This window comes from Schistocerca cancellata, chromosome 1 (assembly GCF_023864275.1).
Source record: "Schistocerca cancellata isolate TAMUIC-IGC-003103 chromosome 1, iqSchCanc2.1, whole genome shotgun sequence".
Classification (NCBI taxonomy): domain Eukaryota; kingdom Metazoa; phylum Arthropoda; class Insecta; order Orthoptera; family Acrididae; genus Schistocerca; species Schistocerca cancellata.
The window spans coordinates 189658568-189676484 of NC_064626.1; positions in this window are offsets into that span (position 1 = coordinate 189658568).

Genomic DNA, 17917 nt, shown 5'->3' on the forward strand with positions numbered 1-17917 from the left:
TTGTATAAATCTCACGCAAATATTTGGCTGTTACACGAACCTATATGTCCGATTTCAGTGAAGTGTCGAAATTACAAGCGACCAGAAAGTAGTAATTACATTCCTTTTGCGACTACGTGAGACCAGGTGCCTATTTTACTATTTAATAACAGTGTGCTTAATTATTCGTACCTTGAACTCTAACTGCAGAATAGTTACTGTGTTAAATTGCAAAGTTGTTGAAAGGGCTGAATCTTATTAAATACGACAGTAGCGACAAAGGTATGTGTAATGCTTCAGTAAGTTGTTAATAATGGTATCTCAAACCAAAGAGGTCTGCTGACATTGCTCAATACTGCCATTATTTGACTGCCACACAAAAAAGTTGCAGCGTTTACTAGTACTATGCAGTGAGGAATTCTTTTATCCCTAACAGCAAATAAATACTATAGGTAAGTGCATTTCATGACGCAGTGCCGGACGGAGTGGCCGAGCCGTTCTAGGCGCTTCAGTCTGGATCCGCGCGACCGCTACGGTCGCAGATTCGAATCCTGCTTCGGGCATGGATGTGTGTGATGTTCTTAGGTTAGTCAGGTTTAAGTAGTTCTAAGTTCTAGGGGAATGATGACCTCCGATGTTAAGTCCCATAGTGTTCAGAGCCATTTGAACCATGACACAGTACAAAATCATTTCAGCCACAGTGCAGATTACAGTAGAGAAGCTAATGCTAAGGATTTTTTCATTAGGAGTTCTCTTACTAAGCGCGAAACTGTCATCTCTTATCTTCATCTAACAGTGTGCTACGTAGCTTTAAGCCACCAACTATTAGCCACACCATCACACTGTTTCGCTTTTTAAGTATATAAAAACGGTAATAAAATCCCGAGACGATATTTCCATGGAGTTATTAGGACAAGTATAAGACAGAAAACAGTACAATAATTTCAGAACTAAACACTAATGATCACAAATTCCGAATAGTACAGCAGTTTACACAATATCATTCCAACGGAAAAGTACACAAACTTACTATGTACGCTAATTCTGATTATCTACAAACCTTGTAACAACAGAAAATAAAACAACAAAATGAAGCAACAGTCGTGGGTGAGTAGGTAATCGCTGAAAAAAACGAAGTGGAACAAAGAAAGCTTTTAAACACAATTAACTCTACTTGCCGGTAATTTAAGAATAGTCTCGCAAACGAGGTAGGATTTTAAAAAAACGCAGCGCACTTCTCGTCTCGTGCAGTAATATGGCGGCTTTTAAAACGAGGGCTGCTGCCTCGCCAGAAGAACAGACGCGCTCTGCTAAAATTTGCTGCATCACACACGGGTGCGTTTGCCCGCCGCAGTGCAGTAAAATGCAACGTGCCACAGAAAGCAACTCGTGAGTATGTGGGCCAAGACTACTGCTCTTCTATCATCTCCTTCAAAAAACCGTGGTAAAATGTTACGATAACAAGTGAGACGTGTCAGTACAAATAAAGACATGGCATATTTATGTAAGTTTATGCACTTGTGTGCTATGAACAGTGAAATATTATTTTGGAACGAAAAAAGTCTACAGCTTTATATGTTTGGAACATAAAAATATTATTAATAACTATAGTTCTGTGTAACAAATACTAAGGATAGCAAAGGCTATGAGTATATCATGTCATGGAATTTCTATATAGTTGTGGGTTAAAGACTTGGATGAATAAAATGATCACTCTGGTGCCAGCTCTCGAACCTATGAGACGTTTTTGTACGAGGTTGTTTCTGAACGCACGATTTTGTTAATTGTACGTAAGTTTTTTTCACAATGTATGTATGAAAAATATTTGTCCTTTCAAACTCATTTCATTCCTCTCTATACATGCGAATATAATTAAGTGGAAATAATTAATAATAGCTAGATTTTTTTATCATTGGTCATCTGCCATTTTTTTGTCGTAATGGTGCATTGGTGGCCATTAAGGGAAATATAATTAATCACATGATTTCATCTTCACCCACAACATCATAAGAAAAGTACTTTAAGTATATTGCTATAAGGAAAAGAAAATATTTTTTGCAGAAAATAATTCATTAAATATGCACGACAAACCAAAAGATAATAATAATAAAATGAGACTCAGGATTGCCTATGAATTGCCAACCGGTAAAAATCTTGTTTTCAGTGCCGTAAATATTATTCAAAATTCATATTCAACAGTACAAAAGGTCAGTGTTTAACAAAGAACTTACGTAACATTGAGAATAATAGCGCAGCTACGTAGGTGATTATATTGCATCTCTCTCTGCCACAATATTTACTTAGCGGGCATTAGTTACTGCAGTTTTAAGCAAACCATGCGTATTTGTAAGCTAACCGTGTGAGTTGATAACATAAGTTAATTGTTACAGCCCAACCTAATGCCTTTACTCAGAATTATGTGCCAACGTAGCAGTGTATATTTTGGCCGCTACTACGAATGTGCGAAATATATGCGACGTCACGACTTATAAATATTTTCATCCACGATTTCGAATGTAACAAATCGATACCTTTTATAAAAAACAAGAGAGAGGCGACTTGCACGGGAACAGAAAGAATAGAAAAGAAAATACATTGATTTATTGTGTTGTATTGTGCTGTATTGTATTTGCAATTTATTTGTGCATACTTTTTCCACATGCTCATCAAATTACGCTTGTATGGGAATGTAATGAGAATATTGCCTTGCACTGACGAGAGAAATTTTACTGCAAGGAACTAAATACTAGCGGGCAAGAGTAAATTACAAGAAACCTGGATCTACGAGGTGCATTCAAGTTCTAACGCCTCCGATTTTTTTTCTAATTAACTACTCATCCGAAATCGATGAAACTGGCGTTACTTCTCGACGTAATCGCCCTGCAGACGTACACATTTTTCACAATGCTGACGCCACGATTCCATGGCAGCGGCGAAGGCTGCTTTAGGAGTCTGTTTTGGCCACTGGAAATCGCTGAGGCAATAGCAGCACGGCTGGTGAATGTGCGGCCACGGAGAGTGTCTTTCATTGTTGGAAAAAGCCAAAAGTCACTATGGGCCAGGTCAGGTGAGTAGGGAGCATGAGGAATCACTCCAAAGTTGTTATCACGAAGAAACTATTGCGTAACGTTAGCTCGATGTGCGGGTGCGTTGTCTTGGTGAAACAGCACACTCGCAGCCCTTCCCGGACGTTTTTGTTGCAGTGCAGGAAGGAATTTGTTCTTCAAAACATTTTCGTAGGATGCACCTGTTACTGTAGTGCCCTTTGGAACGCAATGGGTAAGGATTACGCCGTCGCTGTCCCAGAACATGGACACCATCATTTTTTCAGCACTGGCGGTTACCCGAAATTTTTTTGGTGGCGGTGAATCTGTGTGCTTCCATTGAGCTGACTGGCGCTTTGTTTCTGGATTGAAAAATGGCATCCACGTCTCATCCATTGTCACAACCGACGAAAAGAAAGTCCCATTCAAGTCCCATTCATGCTGTCGTTGCGCGTCAACATTGCTTGGCAACATGCCACACGGGCAGCTATGTGGACGGTCCGTCAGTATTTGTGGCACCCACCTGGATGACACTTTTCGCATTTTCAGGTCGTCATGCAGGATTGTGTGCACAGAACCCACAGAAATTCCAACTCTGGAGGCGATCTGTTCAACAGTCATTCGGCGATCCCCCAAAACAATTCTCTCCACTTTCTCGATCATGTCGTCAGACCGGCTTGTGCGAGCCCGAGGTTGTTTCGGTTTGTTGTCACACGATGTTCTGCCTTCATTAAACTGTCGCACCCACGAACGCACTTTCGACACATCCATAACTCCATCACCACATGTCTCCTTCAACTGTCGATGAATTTCAATCGGTTTCACACCACGCAAATTCAGAAAACGAATGATTGCACGCTGTTCAAGTAAGGAAAACGTCGTCATTTTAAGTATTTAAAACAGATCTCATTCTCGCCGCTGGCGGTAAAATTCCATCTGCCATACGGTGTTGCTTTCTCTGGGACGTATTCACAATGAACGCGGCCTCATTTTAAAACAATGCGCATGTTTCTATCTCTTTCCAGTCCGGAGAAAAAAATCGGAGGCCTTAGAACTTGAATGCACCTCGTATTGCTGCACGTAGGTAAGGTAAGGCACTAGTGAGTGTTCATACGGTTATTGTGGTAATAGGGCAGGAAGTTACTGTGATAGCCCATGGTATATTTTCAGTTATTGTGTGTTAAATCTTCTATTGCATATACCTTGAATGTATAGCAGCAGTAGCCTGTGACTTGTGACCCTCGAGCTACATTTTGTCTACAGTTAGTAGTGAATCTCGCTCTCAGTCAAATAACAGCTGACTCAGGAACTGACTGAATTTTTATGCTACAGCTAGCACGATATGTTTCGTATTTATTCGCATTATGAACCGTGTTAGAACATGTCAGCAAGCGAGAAAGGAAACAGAACTATCTTATTTCGAATCTCTAGGTAATTTACAAGGTGAAGGCAGTGAATTAGCCGAATCCTTTTCCCAAGAAAGTATGATAGGAACGGAATCGGAGTAGCTGATACGCAATGAGTCCGAAACCAATATGGTAGCAGATGGTACTAAATCAGTAGCATCGACCTCCGCGGAAGCGAGGTCAAATCCAATGGTAGTTAAACCATCACCGGCGGCAATGCCAAAGTGTTATTACTTCACATTATTTTTTTTAAAATGACAGCTTAAAGAAAGCGAATTTAACGAAGCTCTTTTAACAAAGCTAGAGAATCGAGATAAGCAAATGAATGAAACATTAGCCCTTAAGGAAAGAGAACGTGAAGATAAGTTGTCACTTACAAAAACACAACGTGAAGAGAAATTAGCCGTTAAAGAAAGAGAACGAAAAGAGAGATTAGCTCTTAAAGAAAAGAGCGCGATTAGAGGTTAGAGGCTAGAGAGAAACTGCGGTATGAAACCATCATTCGTCAATTAAATGAACTTTTAATAAAGCGCGATGAAGTTTTATTACAAAAACTAGACGAATAGCTAGGGACCATACGAACTGAGGTGACTGCTATGAAGGAAGCTTACCGTGGGTTACTTGATGCAGTAACCAAGGTCACGAATGAGGTACAAAAGTATCACGAAGCACAAAATACCCTGTACACTAAAGTTCGTGAAATCACTGGTAGATAAAACCAGCTTTCTCTATAAGAAATTGGACAGGTAGAAGAGCACTGAAAAAGTAGGAAGTGAAATAGCTCAGTGGTTAGAGAAGAAAGACGTTAAAATTGGAGAACACGTCACCACTGAAGCACAAGCGGCAATACAAACAGTCAGAACTGAAGCCGCATTCGGTAGTGGTGAATTTGAAACCCAATTAAGTACCGAATTAAATCACGTTCACCAAACGTTAGATGAGGAACTTCCACAATGAAAAAATGAAATTACAGCACATATTGCACGTCTAGAACGAAAGGAATCTAGTGTGAACGATAGTAATCAAAATGTGATACAAGATCGCACAAGATACGGGAACGAAAGTTATTATGAACCGATAGCTTTCCCGGAACGGAACAATTACAGTTCGGCTCCAGAGAGGATAGTAGCTGTAGCTGAGGAACAAAAATCAAGCTAGGCAGATATCAAATTACAGTAAAGCCTTATAAAACGTAGACAGTTTCAGATCTTCTCAGCTGATTAAACACTATACACGCCGTCATTTTAATCAAGACTTTTAGATACGGAAGATACAGTTAGAAACTTCGTACGTTAGTGGTGTTAGCGGCATTGTGGGCTATAGAGAGTGCAGATAGCTGTCAAACCTTAGAGCAATTTGAGAAGGTAAATCTTAGCCAAATATTGGAGCCCGTGTATCCAAAAACGATTGAGACAGGAGGTGTAGAATGCCGCAGTGTATAACTCATAACTTGGTAGCTTTCGTAAATATATTTAAAACTGAGTCAGTAAATCTCGTTATTCGGATGAACCCATGAGAACAGACAAATATTACGTTTCCTTAAACAGAAACTGCTTGTAGGCATTATAGATTCTTTATCTCATACGTAAAGATCGAAAGAAGGATAACACCAACAACGATAGCTATTCTCCGCAGTACGGGGAATGGCAAAAACAATGGTAATGGTAACATTAATTTAAAGAGAAATGATTACTATAACAGCAGTGGTAACAATGGCAATGGTGGTTATAGGCAGTTATAAAATAATGTAGCGTATCAGAATTCAAATGTGAATGGTTAAGTCAACAATCAACAAGGTGGTAACAGGAACTCAAAAACAAGTATATGTAATTGATATAATTCCGATTGGTGGCCAAACCAACAGGCAGGTTGACCTAATCCGGAGTAGGGGCCACCTACTAGATCCAGTTAGTTCCGGAATAATACTAAGCATAGTAACGTGCAGCAATAAGACGGTCATATGATACAACAACATTAAGGCCAAGAATCGTGGAAGCGGTGGATGATAGCCCACCCGGTCAATCTACACTTTACCGTTGTGGTCATGAAGAAAAGTGCAGGCACCTCCATGAATGATATAAACATGTTCCCATACACGACGACCGGGATACACAATGAATTATACGCTGCGCCGAAAGTCTGTAGTCAGACGAGGAAATCCGCGGTGGAAACTGCAGTGCACGCTATGATACACTCCTGGAAATGGAAAAAAGAACACATTGACACCGGTGTGTCAGACCCACCATACTTGCTCCGGACACTGCGAGAGGGCTGTACAAGCAATGATCACACGCACGGCACAGCGAACACACCAGAAACCGCGGTGTTGGTTGGCCGTCGAATGGCGCTAGCTGCGCAGCATCTGTGCACCGCCGCCGTCAGTGTCAGCCAGTTTGCCGTGGCATACGGAGCTCCATCGCAGTCTTTAACACTGGTAGCATGCCGCGACAGCGTGGACGTGAAGCGTATGGGCAGTTGACGGACTTTGAGCGAGGGCTTATAGTGGGCATGCGGGAGGCCGGGTGGACGTACCGCCGAATTGCTCAACACGTGGGGCGTGAGGTCTCCACAGTACATCGATGTTGTCGCCAGTGATCGGCGGAAGGTGCACGTGCCCGTCGACCTGGGACCGGACCGCAGCAACGCACGGATGCACGCCAAGACCGTAGGATCCTACGCAGTGCCGTAGGGGACCGCACCGCCACTTCCCAGCAAATTAGGGACACTGTTGCTCCTAGGGTATCGGCGAGGACCATTCGCAACCGTCTCCATGAAGCTAGGCTACGGTCCCGCACACCGTTAGGCCGACTTCCGCTCACGCCCCAACATTGTGCAGCCCGCCTCCAGTGGTGTCGCGACAGGCGTGAATGGAGGGACGAATGGAGACGTGTCGTCTTCAGCGATGAGAGTCGCTTCTGCCTTGGTGCCAATGATGGTCGTATGCGTGTTTGGCGCCGTGCAGGTGAGCGCCACAATCAGGACTGCATACGACCGAGGCACACAGGGCCAACACCCGGCATCATGGTGTGGGGAGCGATCTCCTACACTGGCCGTACACCACTGGTGATCGTCGAGGGGACACTGAATAGTGCACGGTACATCCAAACCGTCATTGAACCCATCGTTCTACCATTCCTAGACCGGCAAGGGAACTTGCTGTTCCAACAGGACAATGCACGTCCGCATGTATCCCGTGCCACCCAACGTGCTCTAGAAGGTGTAAGTCAACTACCCTGGCCAGCAAGATCTCCGGATCTGTCCCCCATTGAGCATGTTTGGGACAGGATGAAGCGTCGTCTCTCTGCACGTCCAGCACGAACGCTGGTCCAACTGAGGCGCCAGGTGCAAATGGCATGGCAAGCCGTTCCACAGGACTACATCCAGCATCTCTACGATCGTCTCCATGGGAGAATAGCAGCCTGCATTGCTGCGAAAGGTGGATATACACTGTACTAGTGCCGACATTGTGCATGCTCTGTTGCCTGTGTCTATGTGCCTGTGGTTCTGTCAGTGTGATCATGTGATGTATCTGACCCCAGGAATGTGTCAATAAAGTTTCCACTTCCTGGGACAATGAATTCACGGTGTTCTTATTTCAGTTTCCAGGAGTGTTGACAGAAGACGGATTACTGTGATTTTAGACACAGGAACAACGACAAGTGCAATGAGCCTCGTTTTATATAAAGCGGTATGTCAGGTACATACGAGGGCTATTCGGAAAGTAAGGAACGATAGGTCGTGAAATGGAAATCATAGTGAAATTCAAAACTGTTTTATTTTGAACAGTTAGTTACAAATTCCAGCTACTTCTCTACATATCGCCGATCCGACTTAGCCATTAGTCGTAGTGTTGTACCAACGTTTCAATACCCTCGTTATGTAAGACAGCCGCCAATCCCTTCCGTCAATTCTGTACGCTTGCCTGCAGCTCGTTGTCTGTGCCAAAATGTTGTCTTCATAGCCAACGGTTCATGTGAGCAGAGATGAAACTCAGTGGGAGACAATCACGGGCAGTATTGTGGGTAATTAATCACTTCCAATTGAAAATGATGCAGGAGCATCTTCATTGCCCCTGCAGAATTCGGCTGAGAATTGTCTTGAAGAAGGAAACGCACGACAGTTCTGTAATATTGGCTGCATAGCTTCAGGCCAAATTTCTCACCAGGCCCTCGTACTTGGCGGCACATACTATAGTTTTATGTATCTTTATGTGCTCCCTGTGTGCTCAGAACTAAAAAGAACGACGTAATGCTTTACCCAAAAGATAGCAAGAATAAGTCCTTTAAATATTTTGCTACCAGGAAAAGAAAATATTTTGTACAGAAAAGTTTTCATTAAATATACACGACAAACCCAAAGATAATAATAATAAGATGAGGTTCAAGCTTGCTTATGATTAAATTGCTGACTGGTAAAAATCTTGTTTCCACTGTCATAATATCATTCACATCATTATTAACAGTGTAAAAGGTCAGTGTTTAACAAAGAACTATGTAATGTTGAGAATAATAATGCAGCTATGTAGGTGATTATATCGTTTCTCTTTCTGCAACAATATAGATTTATCGGGCATTAACTACTACAGTTTCAAATAAACCACACGTATTTTTGAGCTAGTCGTGTGTGTTGACAACATAAGAAAGTTGTTACAACGCAACCTAATATCCTTATTCAGAATTATTTGCCTACGTAGCTACATTGATGATTGTTAATGTATATTTTAGCCGCTATTACGAGTGTGCGAAATATAAGCGACGTCACGACTTGTAAATATTTTCATCTACGCTTCCGAATGTAACAAACTGATGTCTTTTATAGAAAAGATGGATAGATAGAGAGAGATAGATAGATAGACAGAGAGAGAGAGAGCGAGAGAGAGAGAGAGAGAGAGACGATATACTGTCCCTCGCCGATGCAGTTTGAAAAGAGCACGTCATTACTTTTTCCTTTACTTATCAGCCAATCACCGCTAGCTATCGGAAGGTTTTTCACTTTTAAGAAAGGTTCAGTTGATAGAAATGCCCTTTGTAAGTAAGAGAGCGTTTATACATGGATCATGTACTCGCATGTTCAGCGAATGCTGTGAACAATGATTTTACATGTTACGCGTTAAACATGAGCCTTTACAACCTCATGTTTGGTTCAAAGAATCCTTTTTTAAGATTGTCAGTCGCTAGAATACTTTGTCGCCGGCTTCTTTCTCTTCCTATCTAGTTTTAATCTTACCGTTCCTACTTTCCCAACACAACAAAATTCCTCGATTATCCCTTTTACGTCGTCTGATCCCTTTCTACATTTCGCCTATATCATAACTTACAACTCTGCATTCGATATTCCTAGATGGCGTAGCAGATGATCTGCTAATTCTCCAAAGACTTACTTCCTTCACTGTTCCTACAGACTTCCATATCGTATCTGCAGACGCGAGTTTAATCATTTATGACATTTTCTTTTTCTGGGCAAGGTTATTTTATCGACTGATCAATTCATGCTGTAAGCGATTTCGGAGACATAAGATTTCGATATCAGGGTGCTGTGCGCAATGAATAACCTTCAAGTTAAAACCCTCTTCAGAAACCAGACAAGACCGAACCTCCCATGGATTTGACATATTTCAGCACCGCCGTCAGGATCAGTGCTATTGGTCACATTGATCTTACTAAGACGCTAAATACTGAAAGAAATCATTTGCTAAGTCAGTTCAGTCAGTCAGTGTTTTTTCTCTTGTCGCCGATGGCAGAGATGGCGCTATCGACCGCTCGAGTTTTTTATTTCAATTGACGCGGCGTGAAAACCGAGAAGATTTTATTCAGAGATGCCGCCGCGAAAGATTCCAAGGACACACGATAAACACTACCTTTGTTGAAGAGTCTGAATATCGCGATGAAGTAAGAAATGTATTTCTTGAATCGCACGATAGCGCTCATCAAGAAAGGTAGAATTTCAGGTGTATATGGGATCAAGGAAAGCATTAATTATGAGGCCCTGTTTAAATCTTGGTATACAGGGTGAGTCAACTAACATTACCGCTGGATATATTTCGTAAACCACATCAAATACTGACGAATCGATTCCACAGACCGAACGTGAGGAGAGGGGCTAGTGTAACTGGTTAATACAAACCATAAAGAAAATGCACGGAAGTATGATTTTTAACACAAACCTACGTTTTTTTAAATAGAACCCCGTTAGTTTTGTTAGCACATCTGAAAATATAAACAAATACGTAATCAGTGCCGTTTGTTGCATTGTAAAATGTTAATTACATCCGGAGATATTGTAATCTAAACTTGACGCTTGAGTGCCACTCCTCCGCTGTTCGATCGTGTGTATCGGAGAGCACCGAATTACGTAGGGATCCAAAGGGAACGGTGATGGACCTTAGGTACAGAAGAGACTGGAACAGCACACTACGTCCACATGCTAACACCTTTTTATTGGTCTTTTTCACTGACGCACATGTACATTATCATGAGGGGTGAGGTACACGTACACACGTGGTTTCCGTTTTCAATTACGGAGTGAAATAGAGTGTGTCCCGACATGTCAGGCCAATAGATGTTCAATGTGGTGGCCATCATTTGCTGCACACAATTGCAATCTCTGGCGTAATGAATGTCGTACACGCCGCAGTATATCTGGTGTAATGTCGCCGCAGGCTGCCACAATACGTTGTTTCATATCCTCTGGGGTTGTAGGCACATCACGGTACACATTCTCCTTTAACGTACCCCACAGAAAGAAGTCCAGAGGTGTAAGATCAGGAGAAACACGGTCGTCGTCGTAAACATGTCCCTGCAGATGCTGCTTGCCGAAGGTGGCCCGTGTTTGTTACAACACGCAACTGAACGTCGGAGGTTTCAATCGTCAACTTTAGGTTACAATATCTCCGGATGTAATTAACATTTTAAAATGCAACAAACGGCACTGATTACGTATTTGTTTATATGTTCAGATGTGCTAACAAAACTAACGTGGTTGCATTAAAAAATGTAGGTTTGTGTTAAAAAACATACTTCCGTGCATATTTGTATGGTTTGTATTAAACAATTACACCTGCCCCTCTCCTCACGTTCGGTCTGTGGAATCGGTTCGTCAGTATTTGACGTGGTTTACGAAATATATCCAGCGGTAACGTTAGGTGATTCACCCTGTATAACAAATTCGTGGATGGTTTAATATTTTATAATTTCTTGCGTCTGAACTTGAGAGTTGTCGATTACTCAGGCTATTCTTTAGTGGTACCGGAAGAAATAACCTTCATATCCCGAAATCGATACCAGTGTGATGTGAACTTCAGAATAAATAACACAGCTCAGAGTTTCACTTCCTCACTATGCAACAACCTAAAAGCAGAATTCGAGAAAATTGCTTATTCAACTGCTTGCCAAATTTGGTTTTATTGTCTCCCTTCACTCGGCCTTCCTGTCTAATCGTGCTTCCTATTGTAACGTTTATGTCTAAAGTTAGGTGCGATGTTTATATCTAACAAAGAACAGTTATATTAAGTGATGTTCTGACTACGTATCTGATTATGTGTACCTGTTTATTTACCTGACCGTTTTAAACAAACTGTCCAGTAGCAAGAAGGAAATACCAGTAAACCCAAACTAGTTAAAAACTGTTCGCAATAATGACAAATTATAGGTAAATACATTCAGTTCTACTCGACCTTACTACGACCCTGTAAATCTGAGCAAGTACAAAAGTGGTGGGTGCGCGAAAATCCTTAAACTGTGTGAAATAGATTTCGTACCTCGTATTGGTGTCGCCTTGGATAACGCACTGTTGTGCCTCTCAGTACAACAAAACTAAATACAGTTGCAAAACCCAAAATGCAAGATATTTGACTGAGACACATTTAGAAGTTGCTTAGTAAAAAACGACTAGGGATTGGGAGGCGGAACGTGACAGGAGAATGACTGTAATATCTTAATTGAAACCTTACTGTATTGAGAAACTGACTTGCAACCGTTGAGCCACATCATAAAAATGACATTTACGAAAATAAATGATCTTTATAAAAAATATACAAAACTTGTCTCACTCAAATTCGTTCTACAGGAAAAACGCATAAATACATGAAAATTTATTACCTTATTGCCGGCCGCGGTGGTCTAGCGGTTCTAGGCGCTCAGTCCGGAGCCGCGCGACTGCTACGGTCGCAGGTTCGAATCCTGCATCGGGCATGGATGTGTGTGATGTCCTTAGGTTAGTTAGGTTTAAGTAGTTCTAAGATCTAGGGGACTGATGACCATAGATGTTAAGTCCCATAGTGCTCAGAGCCATTTGAACCATTTTTTTGATTACCTTATTGTAGATCGGTGTAACAATATGAGAAAAAGATTCTTCACCAAAATATCGCAAGAATATTTGTAGCATTTTCTTAACTAATTTTACCTCAAATTTTATTAGTTCCATAAATCATTAATACACGTCACTGAGATTATTGTATTGAATATTTAATACTAAGCGACTGCCCACTCCGGAGAATCGCAACAGACACTGCCAGCACCTAGCGCGCTGCTCTTGCTCCTTATGAGCAACAACTGCCAACCGCTGCGTGACCTAACTCAAGCTCTTTGTTACACATACTCTGCCTCAGAGATACCTGCCTCGCATCGTTCTTTCACACGTACATTTTTGTAATCGATGTATCGCTTTTGCTCTTGGAATTTACGTTAAAACATACCATTTTTATTATATGTACCTATTTCACTATGTAAATAAATTACAAATACTTCACGGCCTCTACTGTCACTCCCCCAGTTTTGTAATTTGGCAAATTTCAGTTGTCACTTCTAATTATCGTCAGCGATACGTTTTCTCTCCTCCTTTTCTTATTCTTAAATCGAACTTTTAACTTAGTAGTCTTTCCTTTCTATAGATACTCTAACTATTGTACCGAAGAGAAAAAATACAATAACCATTACAAAAATACCTTTACGAAGCTTTTTCTTTTTTTTATTCTAGTTTGGATTATCAGTTTCCTGACTGGTTTGACCCGGGCAGCCGGGACTTCTCCCCTTGCATGAAACTCTTCTCATCAGAGTACCACCTCTACCCTACATCCTAAATTATTGCCACAAGGCTATTGTTTCAAAGCAAAAGTTTGTAAAATACTACTAGGTAGTTTCGAAAGAAGCTCAGTCTCAGCCAGATAAATATGTGTATGTTTCGACCATGTAAGTGGGATAAAAAGAAATTAATGTAATGTACAGCTAGATTAATTTCTTCTGCCGATTACGTTTGCCGACAACACTGTCATTCTGTTGGAGTCGACAAAGGACTTGGAAGAATGTTGAATCGAATGGTCAGCGTCTCAAAAAGAAATTATGTAAGGGAAAGTCAAATGAAAGACAACTACACTACTGGGTATTAAAATTGCTACACCACGAAGATGACCTGCTACAGACGCGAAATTTAACCGACAGGAAGAAGATGCAGTGATATGCAAATGATTAGCTTTTCAGAGCATTCACACAAGGCTGGCGCCGGTGGCGACACCTACGACGTGCTGACATGAGGAACGTTTCCAACCGATTTCTCATACACAAACAGCAGTTGATTGGCGTTGTCTTGTTAAACGTTGTTGTGATGCCTCGTGTAAGGAAGAGAAATGCGTACCATCACGTTTCCGACTTTGATAAAGGTCGGATTGTAGCCTATCGCGATTGCGGTTTATCGTATCGCGACATTGCTGCTCGCGTTGGTCGAGATCCAATGACTGTTAGCTGAAAATGGAATCGGTGGGTTCAGGGGGGTAATACGGAACGCCGTGCTGGAACCCAACTGTCTCGTATCACTAGCAGTCGAGATGACAGACGTCTTATCCGCATGGCTGTAACGGATCGTGCATCCATGTCTCGATCCCTGAGTCAACAGATGGGGACGTTTGCAAGTCAATAACCATCTGCACGAACAGTTCGACGACGTTTGCAGCAGCATGGACTATCAGCTCGGAGGCCATGGCTGCGGTTACCCTAGACACTGCATCACAGACAGGAGTGCCTGCGATGGTGTACTCGTCGACGAACCTGGGTGCACGAATGGCAAAACGTTATTTTTTCGGATGAATCCAGGTTCTGTTTACAGCATCATGATGGTCACATCCGTTATCGCGACATCGCGGTGAACGCTCATTGGAAGCGTGTATTCGTCATCGCCATTCTGGCGTATCACCCGGCGTGATGGTATGGGGTGCCATTGGTTACACGTCTCGGTCACATCTTGTTCGCACTGACAGCACTTTGAACAGTGGACGTTACATTTCAGATGTGTTACGACCCGTGGCTCTACCCTCCATTCGATCCCTGCGAAACCCTACATTTCAGCAGGATAATGCACGACCGCATGTTGCAGGTCCTGTACGGGCCTTTCTGGATACAGAAAATGGTCGACTGCTGCCCTGGCCAGCACACTCTGCAGATCTCTCACCAACTGAAAACGTCTGGTCAATGGCGGCCGAGCATCTGGCTCGTCACAATACACCAGTCACTAATCTTGATGAACTGTGGTATCGTGTTGAAGCTGCATGGGCAGATATACCCGTACACGCCATCCAAGCTCTGTCTGGCTCAATGCCCAGGCGTATCAAGGCCGTTATTACGGCCAGAGGTGGTTGTTCTGGGTAGTGATTTCTCAGGATCTATGCACCCACATTTCTTGAAAATGTAATCACATGTCAGTTCTAGTATAATATATTTTTCATACGAATACCCGTTGATCATCCGCATTTCTTCTTGGTGTAGCAATTTTAATGGCCAGTAGTGTAGAATAGATGGAAAACAAGTTATTAAGATGGTTATTATTTCAAACGCAATCGCCATGTCCCACTGTGAATCGAGATTCCCCTTGGCCAGGCACTTAAGTCTGATTTGCAGAGCATCCACGTAGATGTAGATGAAGATGGTCAACGTCTTCAAGGAAGAATTGTCAATAAAATGCTACGGTCGCAGGTTCGAAACCTCCCTCGGTCATGGATGTGTGTGATGTCCTTAGGTTAGTTAGGTTTAAGTAGTTCTAAGTTCTAGGGGACTGATGACCTAAGATGTTAAGTCCCATAGTGCTCAGAGCCATTTGAACCATTTTTTGTCAATAAAATTCTTCTGTGTTGTTGATCGTATTGTCAATATATAAAACTGCTCGACGTTTCGGCCACCTTTTAGACGTGGCTTTCCTATGGGTCTTGTGCTGAGATGACTGCTGAATAAGAGAGATTTGTATAGTTTTAAGCACGGCTGCGTGATCAGCAACCGTTTACAAATTAATGTAATTGCAGCCCTCGGTTGCGACAGAGGGCTGTAATTGCTTTAACTTTAGAGTGACTTTTGATCTTATGTAGTTGCGGAGGTAGTTGTTTACGTAATTTGATAGGGTACTTGATGATAACAGGAGGAGTGTTGGGAGTTATTTATTGGTCTTTACACTACAGGTATTCCCTGTCGCTGGTGGATAAAGACGTGCTTGTTTGATCTTTTCTTTATTTCTTGCCATTGGTAGAAACAGGTGAATTAGGAACGGGCGGTAGCTGTGGTGTAGCGCTTTTCACTTGTTGCCAGGTGCGACTGCGGCGTGTCACCGCTCTGCGTACATCATACGACCAGCGTGGTGTCCCGTGCGCCTGTGTGAATTACTTTGCGTGCGCTGTCCTCCCTTAGCGTTGTCACAGCTGGCAGCCAGGACGCCGGAACCCTATACCCGTCCTCTCTTTTCATGTTGGCGGGTCACCTGACCATGTCTATCGCCTCTCTAATATTTCTCTTCAATGTCAATTGCTGTTTCACCAGTACGCGGGCTTCATGGAATATTATTTCTTTATCACACTCATCCTGGTGTTCCGCCACCGCTGACCTGATGCGTTGTCCCCGATGGATATATCTTTCATGCTCAGCAACTCGTGTGGTGATCGGCCGCCATGGTTCAAATGGCTCTGAGCACTATGGGACTTAACATCTGAGGTCATCAGTCCCCTAGAACTTAGAAGTACTTGAACGAAACTAACCTAAGAACATCACACACATCCATGCACGAGGCAGGGTTCGATCCTGCGACCGTAGCAGTCGCGCGTTTCCGGACTAAAGCGCCTAGAACCACTCGGCCACAGCGGCCGGCCGGCCGCCATGTCTCGCCTGCATACACCAGTGCACATTCACAATCGATTTCGTAGACTACTAAGGTGTGTAGCTTGTCGACCGCATCTTTCATTGAGCCTAGAACATCTAGGCGAGACAGGATGGCCGATCAGCACACAAATTGCTTACATTGGAGAAAGAAGTGTTGCAGTTGCCTACGGAACCATGATATCCCACTCAGGTGTGCACCTCTTCGTCCGAACCAAATTAAGGGGCACTAATGTCTTTTTTCACAGCTCCAAAAATACGAAAATAGCATAGAGAGATATCGGGACTGTATGGAGTACTTGTAAGATCTTCCTAACCTAGCTTTTGCAGCATGCGCGAGCCTGCGTGTGGCCACAGGTATTTCGATTACGATGCCGAAGTTACGCTGGAAATCCCGTATAAATGCTCCATATAGTTCAGATATCTCCGCATGTAATTTACATATTTTTAGAACCCCTAAGACGACGATTTACCTCAGACGCCGTGGTGCAATCGTGGCTCCGTAGACTACAGCAAACATTTTTCCATGAGGACATAAACCGTCTTTTCCCAGTTTTGAAATAACAAACGGTTTATTTACCTTTTTCCATTTGTCTCGTTTTCATTTGACTGCCCATTCTAGGACGAACATCAACAAAAGTAAAACAAAGATAAAGAATATAGTCGTTATTAAATCATATGACGATGAAGGGGTTAGACTACGAAATGAGACAAAAAGGTAGCAGATGAATTTTGTTATTTAGGTGCCAAAGTAACTGATAATAACAGAGAGGATATAAAATGAAGATTCGCAATAGCAAGAAAAGCATTTTCAAAGGAATTGTTAACATTGAATATAAATTTAAGTGTTACTTAGTATTTCCTACAAGTATTTGTCAGGAGTGCTGCAGAAATGAAATGAACACGACAGACACTACACACAACTATAGATTAGAAATTTTGAAATTCACTGAGATGACAAAAAGTTATCGGAAAGCGAAATTAACATATACAGATGGCCGTAGTATAACGTGCGGAAGGTATAAGAGGACAATGGTTTGGCGGCGCTGTCATTCGTACTCAGGTGATTCACGTGGGCTGACCGGAGTGGCCGTGCGGTTCTAGGCGCTGCAGTCTGGAACCGAGCGACTGCTACGGTCGCAGGTTCGAATCCTGCCTCGGGCATGGATGTGTGTGATGTCCTTAAGTTAGTTAGGTTTAATTAGTTCTAAGTTCTAGGCGACTGATGACCTCAGAAGTCACATAGTGCTCAGAGCCATTTAAACCATTTGATTCACGTGGAAAGGTTTCCAACGTGATTATGGCAGACTTTGAACGCGGAGTAGTGGCTGAAGCTAGACGCATAAGACATTCCAATTCGGAAGTC